Genomic DNA, 27,501 nt, shown 5'->3' on the forward strand with positions numbered 1-27,501 from the left:
ATAACTATGTGTAAGAAATTAAAGCTTAATTCATATTTCAGATCTTACACAAAAAGTCAAATCAAAGTGGATCAAAGACCTAGAAAAGTGACCATAAACTATAAAGTACATTGAAAGAAATAAAGGCAGAATTCCCTAAGATTTGGACCTCAGCGGTTTCTTTAATTATCTAATTCCATTGGCAAAGGCAACAAAATAATACATAAAATGGGACTACATTAAAGAGTTTCTGCATGTCAAAAGAAAAATGAGCTAAAATTAAAACATAGCTAACTGAATAGAAAAAAATATTTGCATTCAACACTTCAGAAAAAGTCTTGCTATCCAAAATATATAAAATACCAACAAAGATCAACAAGAATATTAAATAGTAGAGAGATAAAATGAACAGGCACTTCTCAGAGGAAGACATGTAGATTACCAATAGGCACATTTTAAAATGCTCAGCATCACTTATCATTGGGGAAATCTAAATGAAGACAACAATATGACATCATCTCACTCCAGTGAGAGTTACACATGTCAAAAAATAGTAGGAACAATCTGTGCTAGCAGGGATGTGGTGAAAAAGGAACTCTCCTCCACTGCTGGTGGAAATGCTGTGTGGCTCAACCCCTGTAGAAAATGGAGTCCTCAGTAAACATAGAATTGCCATATGATTCAGCAATCCAATTTTGGGGGGTTTTCTCCAGACTTAAAAATATTCATTCACAAGGATACATGCATACCATTTGTCTTTTTTTCTGCATGTTAGTCCAATAGCTAAGACATGGAATCAACCTAGGTGTCCAATGACTGATGAATGGATTATGAAGATGTACATATACACAAGGAAACACTATGTTGCTGTAATGAAAGATGAAATGCAATTTTCTGTGGCTTGTTTGGACCTGGAAGAGACCATTGAATGAAGTAAACCAGAAGAAGAAAGACAAACACAGGATGGTTTCACACTTATGGAATGAATGAATTAACTCTGGCCTTTACACACACACACACACACACACACACACACGAGAGAGAGAGAGAGAGAAAGAGAGAGAGAGAGAAGAGAGAGAGAGAGAGAGAGAGAGGGAGAGAGAGAGAGAGAGAAAGAGAAAGAGAGAAAGAGAAAGAGAGAATTTGGCCAGGGGTGTTTTAGTTGGTGTTATTTGGATACTGTGTACCATAACAGATATAGCAGTGGTCAGCATGTCCATTTCACAGAGTAGTATACTGATATCAAATCTTATTTAATTTTTTTCAACAATTTGAAATTTTATGGGTGTTCTTTGTATAGGTTTCAAAAAAGTGGATGTTTCAGATAATATGGTATTTGTTTCAGATATAGTAGATAGTTTATTAAGTCTGATTTTCATCTTCTATGAAAATGACAGTTACTCAAATAAAAGATGTATCAAATGAACAAAGGGGTATTCATAGCTTCAAGTATGACATGGAGACTTTTTTTTTTTTTTTTGATTATAGCGACATGTTTCTCTTTTCAAAGCTTCAAGGAATGGGAACATAAGAAATGGGGAAGTCTTACTTGTGTAGTTTCTTTTTATGTAAGTTTTATCTACTTATCTGTTCTGTGTTTTTGAATAAAATATGGCCTTACTGGGCCTGGAGAGATAGCACAGGCGTTTGCCTTGCAAGCAGCTGATCCAGGACCAAAGGTGGTTGGTTCGAATCCCGGTGTCCCATATGGTCCCTGTGACTGCCAGGAGCTATTTCTGAGCAGCCAGCCAGGAGTAACCCCTGAGCAACGCCGGGTGTGGTCCAAAACAAAAAAAAAAAAAAAAAAAAAAAAAAAAAAAAGGCCTTACCATGGCCACCAGTGCAAAAACCTTTATACATAGATTAGCCATTATACTCAAATCTTCTTATAATTCCTTTGAGAATATGTAATGACCACTATACCGTTGTGATCACTAGATTTTCAAATGCTTAAATTTCATTTTCTTTATAAGTACTTTTTAGTTTTCAGAGCTCAGCCAGAGAAGGTATGAATATCTGAGAATATTCAGACCTTTAGCAACAGAATGGTACTATGACAAAATCTTAAGTCTAGAGAGTAAACTGTCAAATATCCCCTTGCCCTTTTATCTTGAGTTCCTCAGTTGAATAAGAAAGACATGATTTGAATAACTATTTTCTTTCTTCCCAAGGATGGTAAATGACTAATACCACTCTAATACTCTGCTTAAGGGCATACAGTGGATGCATTATTTAAGTACTGCATTGAGAACCTCAAATCTCCTACTGTTTTGGAACACTTGTGAAAAGAGGTTGAATGCATGACAAGATCATCACTGACTTGAAGTCTTAGTGATGTCTTTTCAGAAGTTGCATCATTTTCATTTTATTTTTTTTCTGCTTGGCCTCTAAAGTTTAATTTTAGGTGACTGGTGCCTTTTAAGTCATTATATTTTAACAAGCCCAAGTGCCTGAAGCTGAAGAGATAATCCATCTTCATTGGTTTTCTTGTATTTGACCTGGTAGGACTTTCAATCTTGAATTACTGTTGGGCCTGCAGAAATTTTGATTTGACTACATTAGGAAACCAAGTTTAGTTCTTCCCCTCCCATGAATAGCTAAGCAGTCAAGTTTCTAAAACCTGAAGTAGTAACCTTGGAAAAAAAGTATGCCTCTATGGCAATATCTGTGTCTCTGAATACACTCTACTTCATTGATTTTTGTTGTTGTTGTTGTTATCTAGGCAAATAAGGTTCTTTATAGTAGACTTTTGTATCCCTGAATGCAGTTAACTTAATGAAGTCTAAAGAGAATATTGTATAAAGGATGAGGTGGCATGTTTTCCTGTTGTTTTACCTTCAGCCATTAGTAAAAGTATAAAGCACACCCTTTCACTAAATATTTATAGTTTTAGCAATAGTAGAAAGAGTGGAAAACAGACAAGTAGGGCCCCAAACTTTTAGGAGTCCATTTTCTAATGTGTATATGTATCTGGCATTAAACAAGTAAACAAAAGAGTTTGAAGACATCTGATGAAAGACAGAGGAAACCAGGAGGATCAGATGTCAGAATAATGCTGGTACTGCTGTAGAGTGAGACATTGATATCAATAAAAATATTTGGGGTGGGATGGAGCGATGGCGCAGCAGTAGGGCATTTGCCTTGTGTGTAGCTGACCCAGGACAGTCCGCGGTTTGACCCTCCAGCGTCCCATATGGTCCCCCAAGCCAGGAGTGATTTCTTTTTTTTTTTTTTTTAATATAATTTTTATTTTGATCATAGTGGCTTACATATTGTTGACAATAATATTTTAGGTACATATTTACATAAAATCAGGGGGGATTCCCATCCCCAAATTGTCCTCCCTACTCCCCCGTTTCTGTCTTACCTCCCATTTCCTCTTCCCTCACCCCCAGGGCGGCTAGAATATGTGATCCCCTCTGTCTCTAACCAACTACTTAGTAGTCTTGCATCAGTTTGGTCTTGATGCCTCCCTTATTTCCCCCTCTAAGTAGGGGCAGGGGTAGCTAGTTCAAGTTGCGTGGTTTTGCCTGAAAAAGAGAAAATAAATAAACCGGGGTAAGAGTTTAATACCCCGAAAATGGGCAGAATCCTTCTAGAGGTTCTCATCATCGATTTGGGAAATGAAGGAGAAAAAGAAGTTGAAACACTCCACCAGTACCAAAAGAAGTGTCAAATATCCAGTGAGGACTCCAGCTATAACGATAAGCACCACAAAAAAACAGATAAAAAATAAACCAAAACAAACTAAAAACAAACACAAACAAACAAAAAACACGCCGTGGTCTTGAAATAAGAAACATGGCGTAGCACATAACGAAAGAAAAGAAAGGAAGAGAAAGAAAAGAAAGAAAAAAAAAAAAAAAGAATAATTGGGGCCAACAATTTCAATAATCACATCCAAACTGAGGAATCGACCAAAATAGCTAGGTAAATAAAAATAATAATAACAATAATAAATGAAGGTAAGATATATATATATATATATATATATATATATATATATATATATATATATATATATATATATATATATATATACATAACCAAGGTTTTGTGTTTTTTGTATTTTTTTTTCCCTCCTGCCCTGGCACAGTAAATATTGGGGTCATTCGAAAAGGAATTCACTTGCCCTATAAGATATGGGGTTTCTCCGTCCTTGGAGTATACTGTCATGGAATCAGCTCTAGTCTTTGCTCAGGATCATTACTCTCCAGGTTGTGGTTTTTTTTTTTTTTTTTTTTTGGTGTGTGGAAAGCTTCTGCTCTGTCCAGTGTGATACCGTCAGAGCTCTGTGTTTAGCAGTCCCAGTATCTGTACATATCCTGAGGTGGGACTTATGGTGAAGTCAGTCTTTGTGAATCTGGAGGTTCTGTTACCTCAGTGCCATTTTAATCCATCTTCTGTGGTTGGTGATCTTGGTCTTTGCGCTGAACCTAGGAAGGCATCTAGGATAGCGTCTTTCTTTGTTCTTCCAGAAGCCCCTTTCCGTTACAATTGTCTCTGCCGGACCTTTGGGACTGGGGATCATGCTTATTGTGCAGGTCTTAGTTCAAACCCTAGACTAGGGCTTTTTTATTGGTCCCAAGATGTATACAGTCTGGTCGTGGTTCTAGTATCCAGTCATCTGTAAATCACGATCTTGGCTTTTGGACCTACCAAAGGGTGCCACGTCTTCTGGTTTTGTCTTGTCGTTAGCTGGTGAGGTAGGCTAAACTGCTCTAAGGTCAAGTTGTTCACATTTTCCTCATTGTCGAGATATCATGTTAGAGCTGGCCCTTGTTGTTGACCCTGCAGTAATAAGGCTGTCCCAGATGGAGATTGTTTCTTACAGCTGTTGTGAGGAGCTGTGCCGTTTCTATGTCTGGGATCCAGGGTTCAAGGCTGGTTGAATGGTATCTAATCACCTGAGGTCTAAGTTGATTCCACATGACATATTTTCAAGGTAGGAGATAACCCTGTATTGTAAACAACTATGAGTTCCTATCTCTAGTAGATAAGAGCTCTTTTTTTTTTTTTTTTTTTTTACTATGTAAGATTTCCCCTTTATTTAGTGTGCCTTTGCAGGGGGAAGTGGTGCTCCATTATATGTCGGAGTATTTGGGGTGGACAGAGTGAGTAACAGAGATAGGTCACATACCCAAAGACGATTAAAAAAAAAAAAAAAAAAAAAAAAGGAAATAAAAGTGTATGTGCCCACAAATGTATATGTAAGGCAAACATTTAAATAAATAAGTTAATTAAAAAATATAAAAAAATTAAAATGAGTTAGCGAAGTTTTTAAAGGACCAATGTGGTGCAAAAGACTACTTTGCATTTGGGAGAGAACAGGTAAAGAGTTGGTGTATTACAGGTCTTATGCCTATGTTGGAAGTACAGTTTTCCCATTGTCTTTTGGATTTTTCTTGTGGTGTGTGGGTTCCCAGGCATCTTCCAATCACACCCCCTGCCCCCCTTCAGATTGGTAAAAATTTGCAGCTGGGAGGTCTTGGAAGAGTTCTTGCATTGGGGATACTATTGGACCTAAGTCCGGTTTCAAGAAACAGTCCATGTTAGGGGGAGTTGGTAGGGAGGGTCTCGCAGCATGTGTCCACAGGGGAGTTGGCTGTCTTTTCTTGCAGGAGACGATGTGTGGGTTCGGTTGGGTGTCCCCTCGCCTGGGTGCTGGGTACTGGTTCATTGGGTAGGAGGTCGATCTTGATGCCTAAAAGATTAAGGACTGAGGGTGGAGAGTTTTAATATGGTGGGAGATCTGGATGGGATTGAGGGGTGAAGGGATAGTTGGATTTCCGGGGGGGAGAAAGGGGAAGATATATGGGAGGGGTATGAAGGAAGAGAAAAGAGAAAATACCGTAGAAAGGGAGAAGAGAAAGGGAAAAAAGTAAAGAGAAGAGTAGAAGAGAAAAAGAAAAGAGAAAAAAAAATAGAGAGAAGAAAGGAGAGAATAGCAAGGGAATGCTGGTTTGGTTGAATGTGTTCGATGACTAGAGCCTGTAGTTTAGGTCTGTACATCGCAGGTACTGCTTTGGTGGTCTGACTGGTCACGTGCTTCGATTCCTAAAAGAAGGTTTAACCTAGAGATAAAGTGAATGTTAAAGAGTTTTCTCGTGGCCGTCTCATAGTGCAAGCAAGGTATGGTATCTCGTGTGGTATCCCGAGTTGCCATCTTAGTTTGTCCGCCCTTTGTATCTAAGGGCGCCTGTGGAAAGAAAAGCTGAGAGGTTATTTTTAAAATATAGTAAGGTAAAGGGATTAAAACGTAGTGTTATGGTATGTTGCCATTGCATTATGTGATTTCCCGCGGTGTTCTATACTTGTGTTCCTGTTTACGATCTCTAAGGGATTATTGTGGGCCTTTGTTGTAGGAGTCTGGTTACATACCTGTTCTCTCCATGTTGCTGTTTCTGTTGTTGCTGTTTTCTTTGTGGTATAATGTGCAGTCAAGAGTTTGCATTGTTCCTTTTTCATGTATTTTGGACACTGCTCCCACGTATATGTTGACTATTACAGTGATCGGAGTTTCTACCCTGTTAAACCCTGTTATATGGTTGTTAGGTATTAGTTGTGTATAAAATATATGTTCTAGGTGTTTCAGAATAGTGCTACCATTCTGTGTTTATCTTTTGTCTTCTGGCTTACTTCGTTTAACATAACATGATCTAGGTCCATCCACGTTGCTGCAAAGTCTGTGATTGTATCATTTCTAACTGCCATGTAATATTCCATTGTGTATATGTACCACATCTTAATGATCCATTCATCCGTTGTTGGACACCTAGGTTGGTTCCAAGATTTGGCTATTATACTGAGTGCTGCGATAAATAGTGGGGTGCATATGTATTTTGGAATGAATGTCCTTCCATCTTGTGGGTATATGCCTAGGAGGGCAATTGCTGGGTCAAATGGCAGCTCAATTCTGAGTTCTTTGAGCACTCTCCAGACTTTCCTCCATAGGTGTTGGACTAGGGGACATTCCCACCAGCAGTGGATGAGAGTTCCTTTCATACCGCATCCCCGCCAACAAAGGTTGTTTCCATTATTTTTGATGTGGGCCATCCTCACTGGTGTAAGGTGGTATCTCATTGTTGTCTTGATTTGGATCTCCCTGATGATGAGTGAAGGTGAGCATGTTTTCATGTGTTTGTTGGCCATCCTTCTGTCTTCCTCAGAGAAGTGTCTATTCATTTCATCTCCCCATTTTTTTATAGCTTTGTTTGCTTTTGGGGGGCTCAGCTTTCTGAGTGCTTTGTATGTTCTAGATATGCCAGGAGTGATTTCTAAGCGCTTAACCAGGAGTAACCCCTGAGCATCACCAGGTGTGGCCAAAAATTTTTTTTGTGTAAAGCTTCTCTAAATAAATTATATTTAAATAGGCTTTTTGTAAAATTCATATTACAGATTCAAAATGAAGTGAACAGGGATTGCAGAAGAGCTCAATTAAATACAATTCACAAATACTGTGAAGTTATATCTGAGCTAGAGCCCCGTTCCTTTGCCTCTTGGCTTGCTGCTTCTTCTGAACTAATGCTTAGAAGTAATGTTTCATATTTGGGTGCCATATAGCCCACTACGGGCCCCCAGGATATCGGCAAGTGAGGCATAGGTGAAAACTGCACAAATGGCAGGCCAAAGTATGATACTAGAGAATCATACCAGTAGAACAGGGGTCCATAGGAAGGAAATAAGGTCTGAATGGGACCCTAGTAAGAACAAAGTTGAGAAACTGCTCTAAAGAACAAAAGGAAATGCCTCATGTTCAGTGACTGCAAGTCTTTGCACTACTTTTGGCAACTTAGTAGAGCCATGCTCTGAAGACACAAGTGAACCCAAGACATTTTTCTGAAATGATAATTTTTTTTTTCTGATACACGCCCTGAAGTGCTGAACTGCTGATCTGAAGAATTGAAAGCTTTGGGGTAGCAATGGAGTGGGATATACATTCTTCTTCCAGCTGCTGCTGTTCACAACACTTTTGACAGTTAAAATACATCACACATTCTCTGGTCTTTTCAATGTAAACATTTACTGTTTTAAGTGGACTATAGAATTAAACCAAAATCGAATGATGCAGACTGATATTTCAGAGGCAAAGTTAAAACACTTGACAAAATTAAATACAAGTAATTTGCAACCTAACATTTAGTTACATATTATATATTACATGGTGTTTGTCCCTGGGAAAGATTAAACAGAGGACACTTATTGTTTGATCTATTTTTACAATCTGTAACCAGAAAAGAACTTTATATGTAACAGGCAACATTTTGAGTTTTAAAACAGAAAGAAAAACGTTAGAAAACGAAAAGAAAAATATAAATATTACCCTCTTTGGCATTCATGATTTTCTATGTATAAGTGTCCTTTAAAGTCAGGAAAATAAGATCATTGCCAGTTTTTTATGTTGATATTCCCAGAAAAAACTTAGACTCATATTTAATCCATACATGGTATTTGGCTCAAATGTTTACCTTCAATTCATAGTTTTTTTTTCAAATTACACTAAATTAAAAAAAACTTTAAAACTTTTAAAAGAATCTTGGATCTGTTCCTGGGCTGACTAGAACTGATTTTTAGAACAGGAATCTTTAAAATATGGACTTTTTTTTTTTAAATTCCAGTTGTTAAAAATGTGGCATTCTACAAAATGTTGTATCCTGAAGAAGAAAGTCCTTGAAGTTTAATGTTTCCACAAAAGGACAAATTACAAATGAACACAAGTTTGTTTATTCAACTTCCTATTTTGTTTAAAATTTTCCTGCACAACATATAAATTCATCAAACTTCTTTCTTTAGTGACAATACTTTATTAGATTATTTGAGTGAGTATTCAGAAGATTTTCATCTTCTGAGTCATAAAATTCTTTTATTCCCCAAAGAATTTCCTGTGTCTGTCTGGAATTTCACATCTTTGTAGTTTTAGCTGGACTCCTTGAAGCAGTTACTTTCTAAATGATTGTGTTCTTGAAGTCTGAATATAATACCTGGGGAGCCAGGTCACACAGACTAACTCCTGTTTTTCAAGAAAATTGAAAATTAATCCTTTTCATTGCCTTACTCCTTATTCAGAAGTTTTCTTTTACTTTTAAACTGCTCTCTCTTGTGATGGAGATATTTTTATACCTTCTTGCTTATGTAGTTCTCAACTCTAAACTTTTTGTACCTACGTTGGTCTGGTTTTGTCTATTTCTAGATGCTAGTGCGTTGCTTGCATGTCCCATCAGGTTTTCATCACTCAACTTGGTGTAAAGGAAAAGGAGATTGAGTTACAAATATATTGGACCATTTAGCAATTGATGAGAAATGCCTTTGGATATCCTTTTCCCTTCTCCCTTTTTTAAAGCTTGTTTTGAAGAAGGTGAAAGTCAGGTTAGAGTGGAAAGTCAGAACCGTTGCATCTTCTCAAAGGCCCAGGGAAATGAAGAGGATACTTTTTGACATGTGAGTTTGAGAATTTCTTAGTAATTCTTGTTATTACTACATTCTTTGCTTTTGTGAAGAGCTCCCACTGCATGTGCATGTCTTTGTGTGTTTTTAAAGATAATGCCTAACTGTGTTGGATAATAAATGGCAGCTGAGCAGGCACATAGGAGACTGAAGTCTAGGTCTGGTTATGCTATTTGGCAAGATCCATCTAGCATGGGACAAATGAAAAATAAAAGGCTCGTAGAAGACTGACACTAACATAAATTATTTAGAGACTGGTCACTAGGAAAACTTTTACTAGATTTCAGTGCATTTGATGTCTGTAAGATCAAACCTAGAAATATATCCAAGATCCAGGTTAATAATAGACTATTTTTGACCACTTTCTCATTTTTTAGCACAGGGGATATTTTTTTAATTTAAATCAATAAAGGAATGGAGTCTTTAGAAATAAAAAGAATATATATGTATATACATATATATATATATATTGGATTAGTGTTTAATTTAGTCCATTTGTATGTTATTTTTAGAGTTGAAAAAACTGATGATTATCGCTATGTTTGTGTGTATACTAAAAATATAAATCCTTGGAATACAACACATTATCGCTGCTTAACCTTTATCCATGTACTGTTTATCACTAGTTGAAATGTTAGACCCACGAGAAAAGAATCTGATATCAGGACAATTTGATGATAAAAGTTAGAACTTGATTTTAATAATAAAATAAAAGTGCTGAAATGGATGTTTATATATATCATATAGATTTGCATGAGCTGACATTTTAAATAGTTAATGAATTTTATTCTGATCTGAATTAGGGTAAATAGACCAAGTCAGCTTCTTAACAGGTAAAGACAAAAATAAACACATTTTTCTATACCCTCTCTCAATTTCTCAATGCCCTTATAATATAATAAAAAAATGATCATTTTTATAAAAGAGGTAGATTTGTGGGGCCAGAGAGGTGGCGCTAGAGGTAAGGTGCCGGCCTTGCAAGTGCTAGCCAAGGAAGGACCGCAGTTCGATCCCCTGGCATCCCATATGGTCCCCCCAAGCCAGGGGCAATTTCTGAACACTTAGCCAGAAGTAACCCCTGAGCATCAAATGGGTGTGGCCCAAAAATCCCCCCCCCAAAAAATAGGTAGATTTGTATTAGCAACACAGTGATTAGAACTTATTATCTTAATCGCTGTAAGCATGTTGCTGATGTCAGACTCACATGTTTGATTACCAACTCACATGTTTGATTACCAAAGTGAATATTTTTATGTAGTAAAAGAGAACTTTGTTCAGAAAAATATCTTCCTCCTCACTCTTTATATAACTTTGAGATAAGGAGACTTTGGTGCATGAGAATATCTCATTAAAATATATATTCTTACACCAATAATGATAGAAAAGAAATGGACATTAAGAAAACAACCCCATTCATATTAGTGCCACACAAACTCAAATATCTTGAAGTCAACCTAAAGATGTGAAGGACCTATACAAAGAAAACTATAAAACACTTCTCCAAGAAATAAGAGAGTACACACGGAAATGGAAACACATACCCTGCTCATGGATTGGCAGGATCAACATCATTAAAATGGCAATACTCCCAAAAGCATTGTATAGATTTAACACAATTCCTCTAAAGATACCCATGGCATTCTTCAAAGAAGTGGATCAAACACTTCTGAAATTCATTTGGAACAATAAATACCCTCAAATAGCTAAAGCAATCCTTGGGAAAAGGAATATGGGAGGCATTACTTTCCCCAATTTTAAACTGTATTACAAAGCAATAGTTATCAAAACAGCATGGTATTGGAATAAAGACAGACCCTCAGATCAGTGGAGTAGGCTTGAGTACTCAGAGAATGTTCCCAGACATAAAACCACCCAGTTTTTGATAAAAGAGCAAGAACTCCTAAATGGTGCAAGGAAAGCCTCTTCAACAAGTGGTGTTGGCACAACTCATTAGCTACTTGCCCAGACCCCCAGCTAACACCATGTACGAAAGTAAATTCCAAATGAATTAAAGACCTTGATATCAGATCTGAAACTATAAGGTATATAGAACAACATGTAGGTAAAACACTCTATGACATTGAGACTAAAGGCATCTTTAAGGAAGAAACAGCACTCTCCAAACAAGTGGAAGCAGAGATAAACAGATGGAACTATATTAAGCTGAGAAGCTTCTGCACCTCAAAGGATACAAAATACAGAACACAAAAGCCACCCACTGTGTGGGAGAAATTATTCACCCAATACCCATCAGATAAAGGACTAATATCCAAAATATACAAGGTACTGAGAGAACTTTACAAGAAAAAAAATCTAGTCCCATCAAAAAATGGGAGAAGAAATGAACAGACACTTTATAAAAGAAGAAATGTAAATGGCAAAAAGGCACATAAAAAAATGCTCCACATCACTAATATCACTAATCGTCAGGGAGATGCAAATCAAAACAACTATGAGGTACCATCTGACGCCACTGAGATTGTGACACATCACAAAGAAGGAAAACAAGCAGTGCTGGTGGGGATGTGGAGAGAAAGGAACTCTTTTTCACTGCTGGTGGGAATGCCGTCTAGTCCAACCTTTATGGAAAGCGATATGGAAATTCCTCCAAAAACTGGAAATTGAACTCCCAAATGATCGAACTATACCACTCCTAGGGATATGTCTGAGGAACACAAAAATACAATACAAAAATCCCTTTCTCACACCTATATTCATTGCAGGCATGGGGAGAGGATCAGAGAGAAACTGGGGACATTGGTGGCAGGAAATGTGTTCTGGAGACGGGTGCTGTACATTGTGTGTCTGAAACTCTATCATGAACAACTTTGCAAATGAAAAAAAAAGCTAGAGGGTCTGAAGAGATAGTACAGCAGGTAAGGTACTTGTCCTTCATGTATCCAGCATCCTATATCCAAGCATCCTATATCCAAGCACCACCAGGAATGATACCTGAGATCAGAGCCAGGATTAACTGCTGAGTATCGCCGTTGTGATCTAAAATCATCACCAACACCAAAAGAAATAAATATTACTGCAGAAAGAAAAGAATATGACTGCAGCGTTTTTGTAGATTATCAGAATAAAAAATATTACCAATACTTGATCTAGAGATGCTGCCATATAAGGTCATCTGCCCAGCTCCTCACAGTTTTAAGATCCTGGACCAGACAACCTCTTATGTGGCTATACATTACCTCCATAGTTTTAATACCAGCATTCTGGTAAGAATACATTGAATTAAATGTGAATTTATCATAGAAACCACATAATCTCAACAAATAAAACCAACAACAACATATTCAACTAGCAATAAACAGCTTGGTAATGTGACATAGTGACCTAATTGTGAGATATGACAATGTTTTACACATTTTTCTTTTAATTCTCTTTCTATAATTCCATTACTGAATTGGTTGTGACAAGCAGTACTAAGTAAATTATTTGTAGCTGTCAAGGGGAAGGCTTGGGAAGGTTGGAAAACTTGGGGACAATGTGGAGGGAATATTACAGAGATAGGATATGTGTTGGAACATTGAGTGCCAAAAACACATTGTGAAGAACTCTATAAATCATTGTTTTAAACAAAGAAATTTATTTAAAATAATTAGACAGTTGGGGCCAGAGTGATAGTGCAGTGGGTTGCCTTTCATGTGACTGATCCAGGACTGACCTTGGTTTGATCCCCGGCATCCTATATGGTCCCCCACAAGCCAGGAGCGATTTCTGAGCACATTGCCAGGAGTAATCCCTGAGCATCACGGGGTGGCCCCCCCAAAAAAAACCAAAACAGAAAACCCCCAAAAAACTAGTCAGTTCATAACACATGCTATATATTCATTATTCACTAAGTTAAAATGAATCATTAGAAAGGCCTTCATCTGTGTGGGGTTTGTGTGCAGCAGATCAAGGGAGAGTAAGTAGGGAAATGGGGGCTAATCTTCCAGTTCAGCAGTAATAGAGGCAGAAAATACAAAAACACTAGGTGAGTTGTATACAGAAACATTGCAATATCTTTCTGACATTTTGCTTTATAATTTTTAATAAATATTTCTATACAATATCAACCTTTTCCCACCATTGGCTTTTGTTTCATCAAAGGGCCCATGAAAGAAGTAAAAAAAAAAAGCTTCTCGAATACTTCTTCCAAATATATGTCTACTTATTTCCTGACATTGCTGCTTCTACATTTTCTTTCTCTTTATCTGGCTGGGTTTAGAAAATACTCATTTCCATTAAGCTTTTTGTTAAATCTTCTGGTGTATCCGGTATCTAATTGAGAATAAGTGGCTCTGTGCAATTTAGACCAGAATTCAAGGGGTTAACTGTGTGTGTGTGTGTGTGTGTGTGTGTGTGTGTGTTTTGTGTATCTGTTAGTGATTATACACATCTAAAGAAAATAATACATGTGGGTGTGTTTGCTCAACTTCTAAATCTCCACTACTTACCTCTGACCCCAAACACACTGTTTCTCACACATCATTCACACGCACTGCAACACCATTCGGCTGGATATCAAACAGTTCAACTCTATTCCAACATTAACTACTTGATAGTGTCAGATTCTAAAGGTTAAAGGTTTAGTTTTCTAAGAGTGTCACCCACCACATCTTCAGGTAACAATTGCAAATCTAGATTTTACTGGTGGTTCTGATCGACCTATGGCTCTAAATTAAAGGTTCCTATGATCACTTTCCTTAAGTTGGAATAATTTTCTTGAGAGGCTCATAGAACCTTCAAAACATATTTCTGAACTGCTAGATTACTAGTTTATTATAAATGTATTCAACTTAAGAACAGTCAGATATAAAAGATGTGTTAGGAAGGTGCATGGAAAGGGCACAAAGCTTAGCTTTCATGGCCCCTCTAAGTGCACCACTGTTCTAGCTTTTCCATGTGTTCGCCACCTAGAAAGTTCTCAAAACCTTGTTCTTTTAGGCTTTGACAGAAACAACTTAATTCCAGTCAACTCTTCCCTCCTGGGAGGTTGATGGGGGGACAGTTGAGTGAAAAATTCCAGCACTAATCAGAAGTAGTTTCCATAGTGACCAGTCTGAATCCTCAAACTATGGCCCGCAGGCCACATATTGTATTTGTATCTGTTTTGTTTCTTCATTGTAAAATAAGATATATGCAGTGTGCATAAGAATTCGTTCATAAGTTTTGTTTTTACTATAGTCAGACCCTCCAATGGTCTGAGGGACAGTGAACTGGTCTCCTGTTTAAAAAGTTTGAGGACCCCTGCATCTAGGAACTTTCCAGAAGTAACCTTATTAACATAAACTCCCTAGTGATGATTGAAAGGGGTTTATTATGAATAACAAAAGACACCTTTGTTGCTTTGCACACTCAAGAAATTCTAAAAGCTTTAGGAACTTTGTGCCTGGAAAGGAATAAAGATCACGTGGGTGTTTCTTAATATATCCCTTTATAATAATATGTAAATATTATCTTTTAGTTTGACTGTTATTTAATGGTAGTAATTTGGAAAAGTCCTAGGTGTAATTTCTTCAGTCATGGACTAAGGAGATTGAAGAAGAAAGTAGACTTTGAGATCCAGTGGCAAGATAAAATCTAGTTTTGCCTATTTTCCCAAATCCCAATTAAACATTTTTAATTAAACACATAAAATAATTTTTTTACTTTGAGAATTTCTGCCAGAAAGGTAGCACAGGATATAATTAATATATGCTGATAAGATAAGTTTGTTAACTCCTATAGGAGAAAGTGGTATTATTGTAAGTTAGGGTGATATTTACAGAAACCAAATAATATCCTAAAGTTGGAGAATATGAAGCTTCAAGCTCAGTTTGGCCCTTGGGACAGGTGAGAAATTTTCTGTCTTGAAATTCTTTGTCTTTGTAACAGCTGTTCAGAACTGAGTAAACATATTTAAAGTACAATTACTGTTAGATGATGTGTGTATTCTGTAACGTGTTGTGTTCAGAGAAAACATGAATTAATTAAACAAAACTTAATATTTCAAAGTAATAAAAAACAGAAAGGAATATCAAGTTCTGAAGATCATGTTTATTTTCTTCTAAAATTTGTGGAGCAAAAGCAAAACAAAGACGTCAGGTAGGCAAATCCATGTGAAATCTTCTAATTTCAAATGCAAACCCCTTAAGAATACATTTTAAGCATCTAATCAGGAAAATGTTTATCAGAAAGAGCAAAACTCAGTGATGTTTTATTTTCTCACTTTTATTCATCGAAGACAAACTTAATGAACTCTGGAATATATATATGCATATATAATACACACACACACACACACACACACACACACACACACACACACACACACACACACACACCGGTTTCTGGGCCATATCGGCAATGCTTACCCACTGTGCAATTGCCCCAATTCTGGAATATTTTTGAGGAAAAATGACAGTGACTTTTTTTTTTTTAAAGTCTTTTTTTGTTGTTAGTTTTGTTTTGGGGCCACATCCAGTGACACTCAGGGGTTACTCCTGGCTCTAAGCTCAGAAGTCGCTCCTGGCTTGGGGGACCATATGGGATGCCGGGGATCAAACCAAGGTCCATCCTAGGCTAGCGCTGGCAAGGCAGACACCTTACCTCTAGAGCCACCACACCGGCCCCAAACTTTTAAATTCATTCAAATTGTCATTCATTGGTCAAAGAAGCAATAAAATATTTTTAGATGTATAATGCTTCAAATTTGTATAATTCACTTTCTTGAAAAATTTACATAGTGAAGTATTTCAAGCAACTGAAAAATAAAACCAAAATAAAGAATTTTATTGTGAGGTAAATTCTAGTATATAAGGATCTTGTATCTCTAGCTCTCTATACAATACATACCTATATATCTTAATGAGCATGAAATAGAGCAATGCATACATAATTAAGTGTAAATCATGGTTTCAGATATAATCACAAAATGAAAAGCCAAAATTACTTTTGAAATAAAAAGTTTTTGGTTTAGGCTCAGGGGACCATATGGGATGCCAGAATTTGAACCATTGTCCTTCTGCATGCAAGGCAAATGCCCTATCTCCATGGTATCTCTTTGGCCCTGAAATAAAAAAAAATTCTTAAGGAAAAACAGTTTCATAATAATTAGAATAAAAAAATCTATATACAAGTAGAAAAGTAAACTTAGGGTAAAAAAAGGTGTAAGATTTAGGAATAAGGGTTTAAGAGCAATTGGATATATGTTAATTTCTTTTCCTTTCTTTTTGTGTTTTTGTTTTTGGGCCAGTGGCTCTCAGGGTTACTCCTGACTCTATGCTTGGAAATCTCTCCTTGTAGGCTCAAGGGACCATATGGGACGCTGGAGGATCAAACCTGGGCTAGCACTTGCAAGGAAAATGCCCTACCCACTGTGCTATTGGTCTGGTCCACTTTGTCTTAGACATAAACATTTCAATATACTGTCCTTTTCAATATAATTTAGTCTAAGAAAAATTTAAATGTATATGGAAAATTGAAGTTAATTTTCATTCTAAAGCTATCACATATATCACATATATCTTCAAATAAACTAGAGAAAAATTGGAGCTAATAATTTTGTGAAGAAAGGAATTCAGACATACATATAGGGTTAGAAAGATTAGATGGCAAAACTGAAATGTATTTGATTTTATATAAATTTAAACAGTAAAAACATTTTCTCTATAACAAAGAAATATTCATAAATTTCATTTAAAGAATAAGTCTTTGTACAGTTGGAACTGTATCTAAACAAATTCTAAAAGGAATGATCAAAGTAAAATACATCAAAAAATTTAAATAACAGGGCTTGGAAAGGAGGGAGGGAGGCATTGGTGGTAGGAATGTTGCATCGGTAAAAGGGGGGTGTTCTGTTTATGACTGAAACCTAACTACAATCATGCTTGTAATCATAGTGCTTAAATAAAGATTTTATAAAAATATTAAAATAGAAGAATGGTGAAATATAGAAAATTAAGTAAAATTAACTGGGTGTCAGATTTTACTTTGAGAGTTAATAAGAGACTTAAGCATCTTTCAGTGACTGACAGTGAAAAATGCAAAAATGGATGGGGTTCTGTCTACATAGTTTACTGTTATGTAGACATACATAGAGTTTGTATCCAACAGAGAATAGAACTAAATTCAAATATTCACCTGTTAAATGAATATAAAATTTATAGAGTAAAGTTTACGCCATAAGCCACTGATAAAACCTTAAGTACAGATTTAACTCTGCAGTAGAATATGGGAAAGTAGTTATTAAAACCAAACGATACTTGACTTGATCATGATAAAATGAATTAAGTCATAAGATGGATTTTCTTTTAGAAGTAAGAAAACCTTGTAACTTTTCAAATACAGACCTTCATGAAAAGCCTTGCATGGAATAAGAAAATAGAATTATAATTCCATGTTGTTTTTTCTTGTGGAAAATTGGGTTTTCTGGCTAGAGACTACTATTTAGACTGGCAAGTGTGTTTTCTCAGAGTAATTCTGTTTTTATGGTCTATATTATTTCTTTCCTAAGACAGCTTGAACACTTATGATACCCCCAGTGGTTTTCAGCCACTTAAGAATGGGCAGCAGTCTGCAAACCTACTGCTAAGAACCAGTTTTAGAAGCCATTGTACTAGCCATTGTCTAACTGTACGGTCATCTTTAAGGTATTTCTGTTGTTTTGTTTTGACTCTTTCAAGCAGTGTTCAGGGGAACCCTACCCACATCTTTGAGTTTTATATCTTTTAATTTTATTTTCTGAGTTACACTTGGCAGTACTTAGGTCTTACTCTTGGCTCTGCACACAGTAAACACTCCTGACTGTGCTCAGAGGTGGTACCAGGGATAGAACCTGCTTTAGTGGCATGCAAGTGCCCTACCCTCTGTTCTATCTATCACTCACCTTCACTGTTGAATTTTAAACTGTAATCTTACTTTAGATTATATCCTTGAGGTGCTTTTATATAAATGATCCCAAGGACCTGGATTACAATTTTAAAATGATCTCTTTTTTATGTCTAAAAAGAATGCTTCCTTCTTATTCATTCTCTCTCCGTCCAGCCCAGCCTTTTTATTTTTTAGTGAGAAATCATTATCATCCGAAGATTATTCTCCAAGTTCCATTTGTCCTCACTGAAAGTGTTTAATGTCAAAATTTCCTATTTCTGACCTGTCTGTATTTTGCCCATTATGTGAAGAATGACATCCTGCCTTCATGCTTCCATGCTTTTATACCACAGCCCACCCACCTAGGTTCCCTCACCGGCCGCTTTGCAGTGAGTCTTAATTACATCACCTTCTTTTTCACTGATAGTATTTCTCAAAGATGATAGGATGTTCATAGTCTTCCTGGCTTTTAGGCCTGAAAATTATCCTTGTTTTTTTTTTTACTTTATTTAAAGAAAATGTATTACATAGTTGATCATAAAATATTCATTTCCAGAAAAGTGAAAGCAAAGTTATTGAAAAAAGAAAAGAAAAAATGGAAGAGAAGAAATTTTAAAAGAAAGAAAAAAGAAAATATAGAGTAGCAAGCAAATTTTTGAAAATTATTATATCCCCAGTGAATTCATTAATACAATGGTAAAAGGTTTAGTAAGTTCTTGTTAGCTTGTTAGCTGTCGATTTGGTTAAATACGGTGTTCCTATAGGGATAAAAACTTCAAACAAATGAAGTTGTCCAGAAATTCAAAGCACTATTACTGAGACTGTAACTTTCATGGGTTCATACTCAGTGCCCAGGCCTCCCAGAAGAAGAAAGATATGGGGGAGGGTACCCACATTTGCTCAAAAAAGCTCTGGCGATATCATTCCCCAAACTGGTGTTTGAAGTCTATGTACCCGAAGTCTGGTGTTCCCAAAGGGAATCATAGAGGGGTGATGAAGTGGAGCCATCAAATAAACAGTGATTCTGCATTATGGAGGCAGCAGGCATGTCTTTGACAAGGCAGGGGCTTAGTCTGCCCTCTCCTCATGAGATGGCTAGCTTTCTGCTGCATGGGCCTATATACTCATGATCTTTCTTGGCTCAGTTTACATCTTGTTCAAGAAAAGATTGAGTGTATGGAGCTAGTCCAGTTTGAACATGGCTACAGCATTTTTGTTTTGTTTTGTTTTGGGGTCACACCGGCAGTGCTCAGGGGTTACACCTGGCTTTATGCTCAGAAATCGCTCCTGGCAGGCTCAGGGGACCATATGGGATGCCAGGATTCGAACAACCTTCCTTCTGCATGAAAGGCAAACGCCCTACCTCCATGCTGTCTCTCTGGCCCCTGCTACTGCATTTTCTATTCTTTGTTTTGAATTTGATTTCTACAAAAGAAAAATTTATGTTTCCACATATGCTTTTTTTTTTTTTTTTTTTTTTTTTTTTTTTGCCCAGTCTGCTTTGTTTATTTGGGGAGGGGGAAGGAGCAGGTGTTTTCCAACTTATGGCACTTGAATAAGATACTAATAAAAAGTTAGAATTTGGGATGACAAAGGTGAAGCCCTATATTGGGGCACAAATAATGGATAAATGGATAGAAATTGTATGGGCATATTAATTCAACCATGAAGAAACTCCTTAGCATATAACCTTTTTCTTCCATTAAAGGACTGATAAATAGAGGGCTGTTGAAAGTTTTCTTCTATATGGAAGTAATAAATTTTCTTACAGTTGTATGCTACTAAGCCATTTTATTTATCTCTAAATATTTTATTATGTGTGCATGTGAGTGAGAGAGAGAGAGAGAGAGAGAGAGAGAGAGAGAGAGAGAGAGAGAGAGAGAGAGAGAGAGAGAGAGAGAGAGAGAGAGAGAGAGAGAGAGAAAGACAGACCCAAGCACTGTTCAATGGATGCAGGATCAATTCACTCTTGGTGATACTTGGCTTTCAGGCTAGAAGTCCCATGCTTGTCCAGTGATGCAGTACTGCTTAGGTTCAGGGGTACTGGTGGACATCAGGGTGATGCTCAGTGATTGTTAAGCCACTTTAAAATCATTCGTGTAGGAAAATCATGTCATTCTTCTAACAACTTTGTGAAATAGCATATAAGAAAATAAAACCCTATTCATTTTTGTAAGATGTTTCAAAATAGTAAATAAAGGGCAAAAAGTCTGTGTAGGGTACTTGTTTGTGGTCACCTAAATAGAAAATAGTAAAGTTCCAAAGTTTAATGGCTATATATAGGGGAAGAAAGGATGGAAAAATATACGTGTAGGTGCCTAGTTTAAATGAAAAGTACAGATATGAATTTTGAATATTGGCAAGTTATGGAGGTTTGGATCTATGCCAGTAGAGGTCACCTGAAAGAGAAATGGTGATGGGTTGAGAAAAGGCTCATTGGAAACAAGCTGACTGGATCATGATGGACTTGCGTCCTCAAAAGCAAATATCTTGTCTTCACATTGCAAGAAATGGTTTTCATAGAGAAAGATCAGGGAAACACATTTCTAAGAAAAGTGAGTTACAGACCAGTAAACAATAAACAGTAATATAAATAAAATGTACTTATTTAAATTAATTTAAAAATAAAATAAACAACAAACAATAAAATCTCTTTATGAACTCATCACCTCAAACACACTGATTATCTACAAAACTAAATGAAAGAAGAGTTAGAGTACTTTTTTGTACTCTTTTTGTAGAGTATGTGTTGGGGTCTATAGTGGTGAGTACAAACTGAGGACAATCTGTCCTTTATCTTTTGGCTTTGAGTCAAGAATAATTGTTCTTGTCTAATTTGCCTGCTTCAGCAATTAGCAGTGGTAGGTAAATTTATAGTGTAAAACCATTTGCTTCTGTTTTAGAAGATGTAAAGGCTTATTCTGCTTCATTTAACTTTACTTTTAAAGTTTTGTTATTGCTTTCCCATCTTTGGACTAAGGCTAGATCTAAAATCTAAAATGTTTCTATATGTTTCAAGACTATTTTGAGTATGTACTCTAGTTTTTATGAGAGATTACACAATCTTATTCAACCATTTGATGAGTTTCTTTAACTATGTGTAGGCCATTTATTAAGTCCCTTTGTAGTATTTTTATTGTATTCTGAATCTTTTTTTTTTTCACATAATTCTTGGGATGTTGAAGTTGATCATAATGTTTTATCATAGTTAGTGCTTGAGTAATCCCATTGATTCTTGACCGTTTAATGATGTTCTTGAGTAATATCGATTTTGAATAGAGTAAAAACTGAAAACTGTACAACTACTTATTTGACTTACAGGCAGTATTGCTTCTTCTTTGATAGTGAAGGTGTTGACTTTGTCTCATAAGGAAGAAGCTTATCAAGTCTGCAGTTAAAGACATGGCAGAAGTTAGTAATCCAAGACCTATGAACTACAGTAGTATAAGTAGGTGTATTTAGATTTTTTTCTGAGACTTCAAATATTTTATCCATTTTTAATAATCCACAATTTTTTCGGGAAATAGATTTTTTATTTCAAATTATAGAAGAAGTTGAAGCTCAGTGAATATGTATTATATGCCAGAGATTTCACAGATAGCAAAATGCAGAGCTGGAATTTGATACAAGGTATGGATGTGCACACATATATGTGTATAAATTAAAATACAAATTCTATACTTTTTTCACTTAATACATTTTACTTAGAAAAAAATCAGAGTCGGGGCCGGAGCGATAGCACAGCTGTAGGGCATTTGCCTTGTATGTGGCTGACCCATGACAAACCTGTGTCTCTTATCACACCCCCGAACCAGGAGTGATTTCTGAGTGCATAGTCAGGAGTAACCCCTGAGCGTCACCAGGTCTGGGCCAAAAACCAAAAAAAAAAAAAAAAAAAAAAAAAGTGAAAGAAAAAGTCAGAGAGTCAAAAGTGATTTAATTCTAAGAAAATTTACAATAGCAAAGTCAGGTAAAGTTGAGAAATTTTAAAAATCTTTACTCAGGCTTAAATTTTATATCAGAAGTTCTAAATGTTGGGTCATGGAATTGAATTTAGAAGGTCTATGAATCTGGATAAGAAAAAAAACTTTTTACTGTCAACGATTTTTCTCAATAATGAATACACATATTTTTGTGAATTATTACTAATAAGAAATAGGTATTTATGACATTACTGACAGAAAAGAATCATGTATTTTTGCATCATGTTTAAATTGTCACACATCAAAATAATATGGACTTCTATCTATTTTAAAATTATGGTAAATATTAGATCCAGAATTAGAGATTGTTATTGTATTTAATATGTTTTTTTTTTTTTTGGTTTTTGGGCCACACCCTTTTGACGCTCAGGGGTTACTCCTGGCTATGAGCTCAGAAATCGCCCCTGGCTTGGGGAGACCATATGGGACGCCGGGGGATCGAACCGCGGTCCGTCCTACACTAGCGCTTGTAAGGCAGACACCTTACCTCTAGCGCCACCTTCCCGGCCCCGTATTTAATATGTTAATTAAGAACCACATTTGTAACTATATCATAAATATTATTTTAGTACTCTTGATGCTCGTCCAAGTCCCTGAGGTGATTTATATGAAGTGAGGAGGAGAGAGGGGGCACCTGCCATTTTCTCTTTCCCTTCTCTGCCACACAGGGGAGTGCATTTGGGTAGATCTAGGACAGAAAAAGTCTGCAGTGTATTTCTGCACAGAATGAACACCAAGTCCTGCCAGCCCCACGAGGCAGTTGTCTAGAGGCACCTGGCATCCACTATTCTACCCAGCATGGGTGGACTTCCCACCACCTGAGATCTTTTCTCAGGGAGCTGTGGACTCAGGCTGGAGTGAGGAATTGCTCTTTGCAGGAAAAGGAAAGTCAGTCCTAAACCTTACCCAGACCTTTCAGGAGAGAATTCCCTGAATTTCAGGAGGAGATGAGCAGTGAAGTAAAAACAAGGTTTATTTCAAGGTACTAAGGAAGAAGAGGGAGACGATAAGAGAGCAAGATGCTCAAGAGACAGCATGGGATTCTCTGAAGGTGGAGAGAGCCCAGATACATGTCTTAAAGTATGAAAGCCCACATCTCAAGAGGGAAGATGTGGGTTATATGTATGTGCAGACATCATGTGTGCATATATGTGCACAGCACTGACAAATGGGTCCAGGGAGCACCTGTGTGCAACCTTCTCTAGTGGTGGAAAAAGCCCCATCACATATCCTAGAGTTTTGTTTTGTTTTTTTATTTTGGTTTTTGGGTCACACCCGGCAGCGCTCAGGGGTTACTCCTGGCTCTATGCTCAAACCTCCTGGCAGGCTCAGGGGACCATATGGGACACCGGATTCAAACCACCGACCTTCTGCGTGCAAGGCAAATGCCTTACCTCCATGCTATCTCTCCAGCTCCCATATCCTAGAGTTTGAATATGAGAGGACAGACACACTTTAAGAGATGCAGACAAATGTGTTCATGCATCATATACCCAAGCAACACCTGTGCCCCTTCATTTGTTCTAGGTTGACTTTGATTGGGTTTCTCTCAACTTGTACATTGTGGGGCTTTCTGCCCAGGTAAGAGTCCTATTATTTGAAGGTGGTTGCTTGGAAATTGTTGATGGTCTTCTTTGATAATCCTTTTCTGACTTCTTTCTCAGTGAGAGATCCAGTCTTCTCTGGGCCTGCAATGACACTGGGTGAAGGTCTTATCTTGAAAGGCATAACTCCTTTAAGTCCCATCTTTTGGTTTTATTACATTCCAAGAACTTTTATTGCATTTCAAGAATTTATTACTGGGACTGGAGAGATAGCATGGAGGTAAGACGTTTGCCTTTCATGCAGAAGGACGGTGGTTCAAATCCCGGCATCCCATATGGTCCCCCGTGCCTGCCAGGGGGCAATTTCTGAGCATAATGCCAGGAGTAACCCCTGAGCGCTGCTGGGTGTGACCCCAAAACCAAAAAAAAATTCATTACTGTGGGGGTCCCTTTCCTATCTGCCTGCCTGCTTTACTTTGATAGTACAATTTAAATTTAAATTTTCCTTGTAATAATCATTTTCTCTCATGAATATAATTAAAAAGGATCCATGGGCTTCGTCAGACTTATAAAAATCGTAAAGATAGAAAAATGAAAGTGAAAAAAGTGGGAATAAACCTACTTTGGATATTATATTATCTTTGGTAAATAATAGTAACAGTCATTGATGATGGGCCTGAATATAACTTGCATTTTCTCCATTTCTAACTGAATCTCCTGAGCCAAATAATGATGAAATCTGAACATAGAAAGTTTAGATAAAGCTTTTACCCTGAAGGGCCAGAAAACAAAGTTATGAACATGGTCATGAGATTTTGAATGGGGCTTATTATCATAGGAATTTGAATATAAGAACTCCAGAGATTCTAGGAGTGCAGATTTACATAGTCATTCATAAGTAAACCAGACCCTATTACTCTCCCAAAGCCAAGGAGAAACTCATCATTCTAACTGGAAGCATCCATCCCTCAGAAGACTCTTAGATACAGGGACTCTTTAGTTTATTCTCTTTCCCTTCTTCCCTCATCATGATATGGCAACTCCTCTTTCTGTACTTTCACCATCTGCAGCATTGACAGATTTTGGGTTATTTTTTGCCAGAATCCAAGTGAACCATCATGAAAAAATAACTATATTTAAGAGAGTCAGACACTCAGAGGATCAATCAAAACGAGTAGGTGTATTGCTGAGAAAATAGAATATCCATCTTCTAGAGTTGGATAACAACTCAACAAACAAAAAATTGCTGTGATGATGTTGGTTGCCTAATATAACTATAAAATATATTCTTATTTAAGTAAGAGTGACTTCTTTAGTGGACACAATTAGATCTTAAACTATTTATAATTTTTCATTGTTTGTGTTAATGGTTGGTTTTAGCTTGGATAAACGCCCCATTCCAGGTCAAATGCACCCGGGAAAAATCTGATGAGAGCTATCTGGTAAAGGTTTTCCCTACGAATAAAAAGAGATATGCTAGTTTAAAGACCACCCTTTCACTGCAGATTTTCATATCTACTTGTGTTGTTTGGAATTTCTAGTGATAATGTGATCAAGCATGTGATCAAGAAAGGAAAGCTCTTTGATCCTCACGAAATAGTTGTAACTTTTTTTCTCTATTTGTTTAACAAAATTTTCTGAATGTAAACTGATTGGTGGGTTTGTGGGTTAATAATTTATATTATTATAAAGCTGCATTTTGAGTCATCTCTGTATTATATTATCAGAGGATATATTTGAAAATGAGATTTCTCAACAATTCTAAGCAAACTTAAGGAAATCACTGCTGAAAAAGAAATTGAAAGAAGTACTTGCAAACACAGTAAAATACAGAAGTCAATATTGTAAAGAAAAACGGAAGACTTAACAGGAGATTTACATTGAAAAAATTACTTTTCTGGTCTAAAAAGAAAGGTGCGACTCTTTATAAGGGAAGAAAGATATTTGATTTTTCTGCTCTTACAAGTTCTCAGTGGAGACTTCAGTAACAAAAGCTAGGGTAACAAAAAAAAAAAAGAAAGCAAAAAAATTTATTATGTAACATAAAAGACATCATAAGGATATGAAGATCCAAAGAAGCAGTTAAACTTGAGTATTTTCATACTAGGTTTGATGAAAATACGATATAAGTGAAGTGTAGTAAATTGGGGGTAACGCAAAGGTTCACTCATTCCAATTCCTTTCATTCCTTTTCATGTCTTAGAGATAAGGCTATTCCTTTTTCCAGGTTTAGGGAGGGTATCTCTCATGTGAAGGTTTTATGACCTGCTTCAGGAAAAGGTCATGCCTTCTAAAGGAATCACTCAGATTCCTTTAACTTAAAATATTCAATATGCTAAGGTGCTTTGTTTGGGTAATTTGCTCTAACCCTTGGCATCTGCAGATTGAACAGACATACCAAGTTTCACATTGGATTAATGAGAAAGTAAAGCTGGAGAAAGTAAAATGGATCAAAGTGGAATTATATTTAAACAGCAGAAACAAGAGAGAAAATAAAATATAAAGTAAATAACACGTGCCAAGTATGATGAAAGGATGATCGGTATTTTCATTGTTCAAATATGAATGAGCTAAATGTTTACATTAAAAGACAAAGTTTGAGTTAATATCTAATCATAAGTTATATATAAAAATAGAGTGTAAAGAAAGATACTAGATTTTTAATATTTTGAGTTTTGTTTTTGGTGTGGGCCACCTGAAAGTATGCAGGGCTTACTCCTGGATATGTTCTCTGGGATCACTCCTGACATGGCTGAAGACACCATATATAGTGCCAGAGATTCAACTATTGGTACACCAATATGTACTCTATGTATATGGAACCTGGGCAGAGTGCTTTCCTTGAATGTTATTAACATGGGTTCAATATTCATAATATTTCCTTGTTAAAAGGCAAATAAGATAAAATAAAAACTTTATTAAAAGAGCAATAATTGGGGACGGAGCAGTGACGGAAGCTGTAAGGTGTTTGCCTTGCACGCGCTAACCTAGGACAGACCACAATTCGATCCCCTGGCGTCCCATATGGTCCCCCAAGCCAGCAGCGATTTCTGAGCTCATAGCCAGGAATAACCCCTGAGCATCACCAGATGTGGCCCAAAAGCTAAAAAAAAAAAAAAAAAGAAAAAAGAGCAATAATCATAGAATGGAATAAATATAAAATCTGAAATTAATCAAATAGAAAATATTAATCAGTTATAGAAATAATATGTAAATTCCTTTAAAATGTATAATGTGTATATAAAATATAATGTGTAAGGAAAAATAACCCAAGTATAATAGAAAACAATTAAGTAGTTAGTTTGTCTTTTGCTATGTATAGAAGATGCTCTGAAGCACCATAATGAAATTATGTTTACATAGAAATAGCTAGATAAATAGATCAGTGGGACAGACTAGAGAGCATATATATATATATATATATATGTACATGAATATATAAAGTATGTATTATACTTAAATATAGTATTTGAAGTCAGACAAAAATAGAAAATATATTTAGACCTCAGTGAAATTTTATTTATTTTTTTGGTCAGATTGGTTCAGTACCAAATTGAATCACTATGAGACAGTGTTACAAAAATTGCTCATGATTGAGTTTCAGTAATATAATGTATTAGCACCCAGGCTTTACCAGTGTCCATTTCGCTCCTCTGGTATCCCGTTTTCCTTCTGCCCCTCCAACCTTCCTTTGTGGCAGACACCTT

The 27,501-nt window shown here is 36.4% G+C and overlaps 1 protein-coding gene across 1 annotated transcript in view; it reads left to right on the top strand.

The window, feature by feature from the left end:
* The window catches only part of MSRB3 (methionine sulfoxide reductase B3), a 121,737-nt gene that overhangs the window by 64,353 nt on the left and 29,883 nt on the right, over positions 1 to 27,501 (top strand). The window lies entirely within an intron of this gene.

This window comes from Suncus etruscus, chromosome 11, assembly GCF_024139225.1.
Source record: "Suncus etruscus isolate mSunEtr1 chromosome 11, mSunEtr1.pri.cur, whole genome shotgun sequence".
NCBI lineage: Eukaryota > Metazoa > Chordata > Mammalia > Eulipotyphla > Soricidae > Suncus > Suncus etruscus.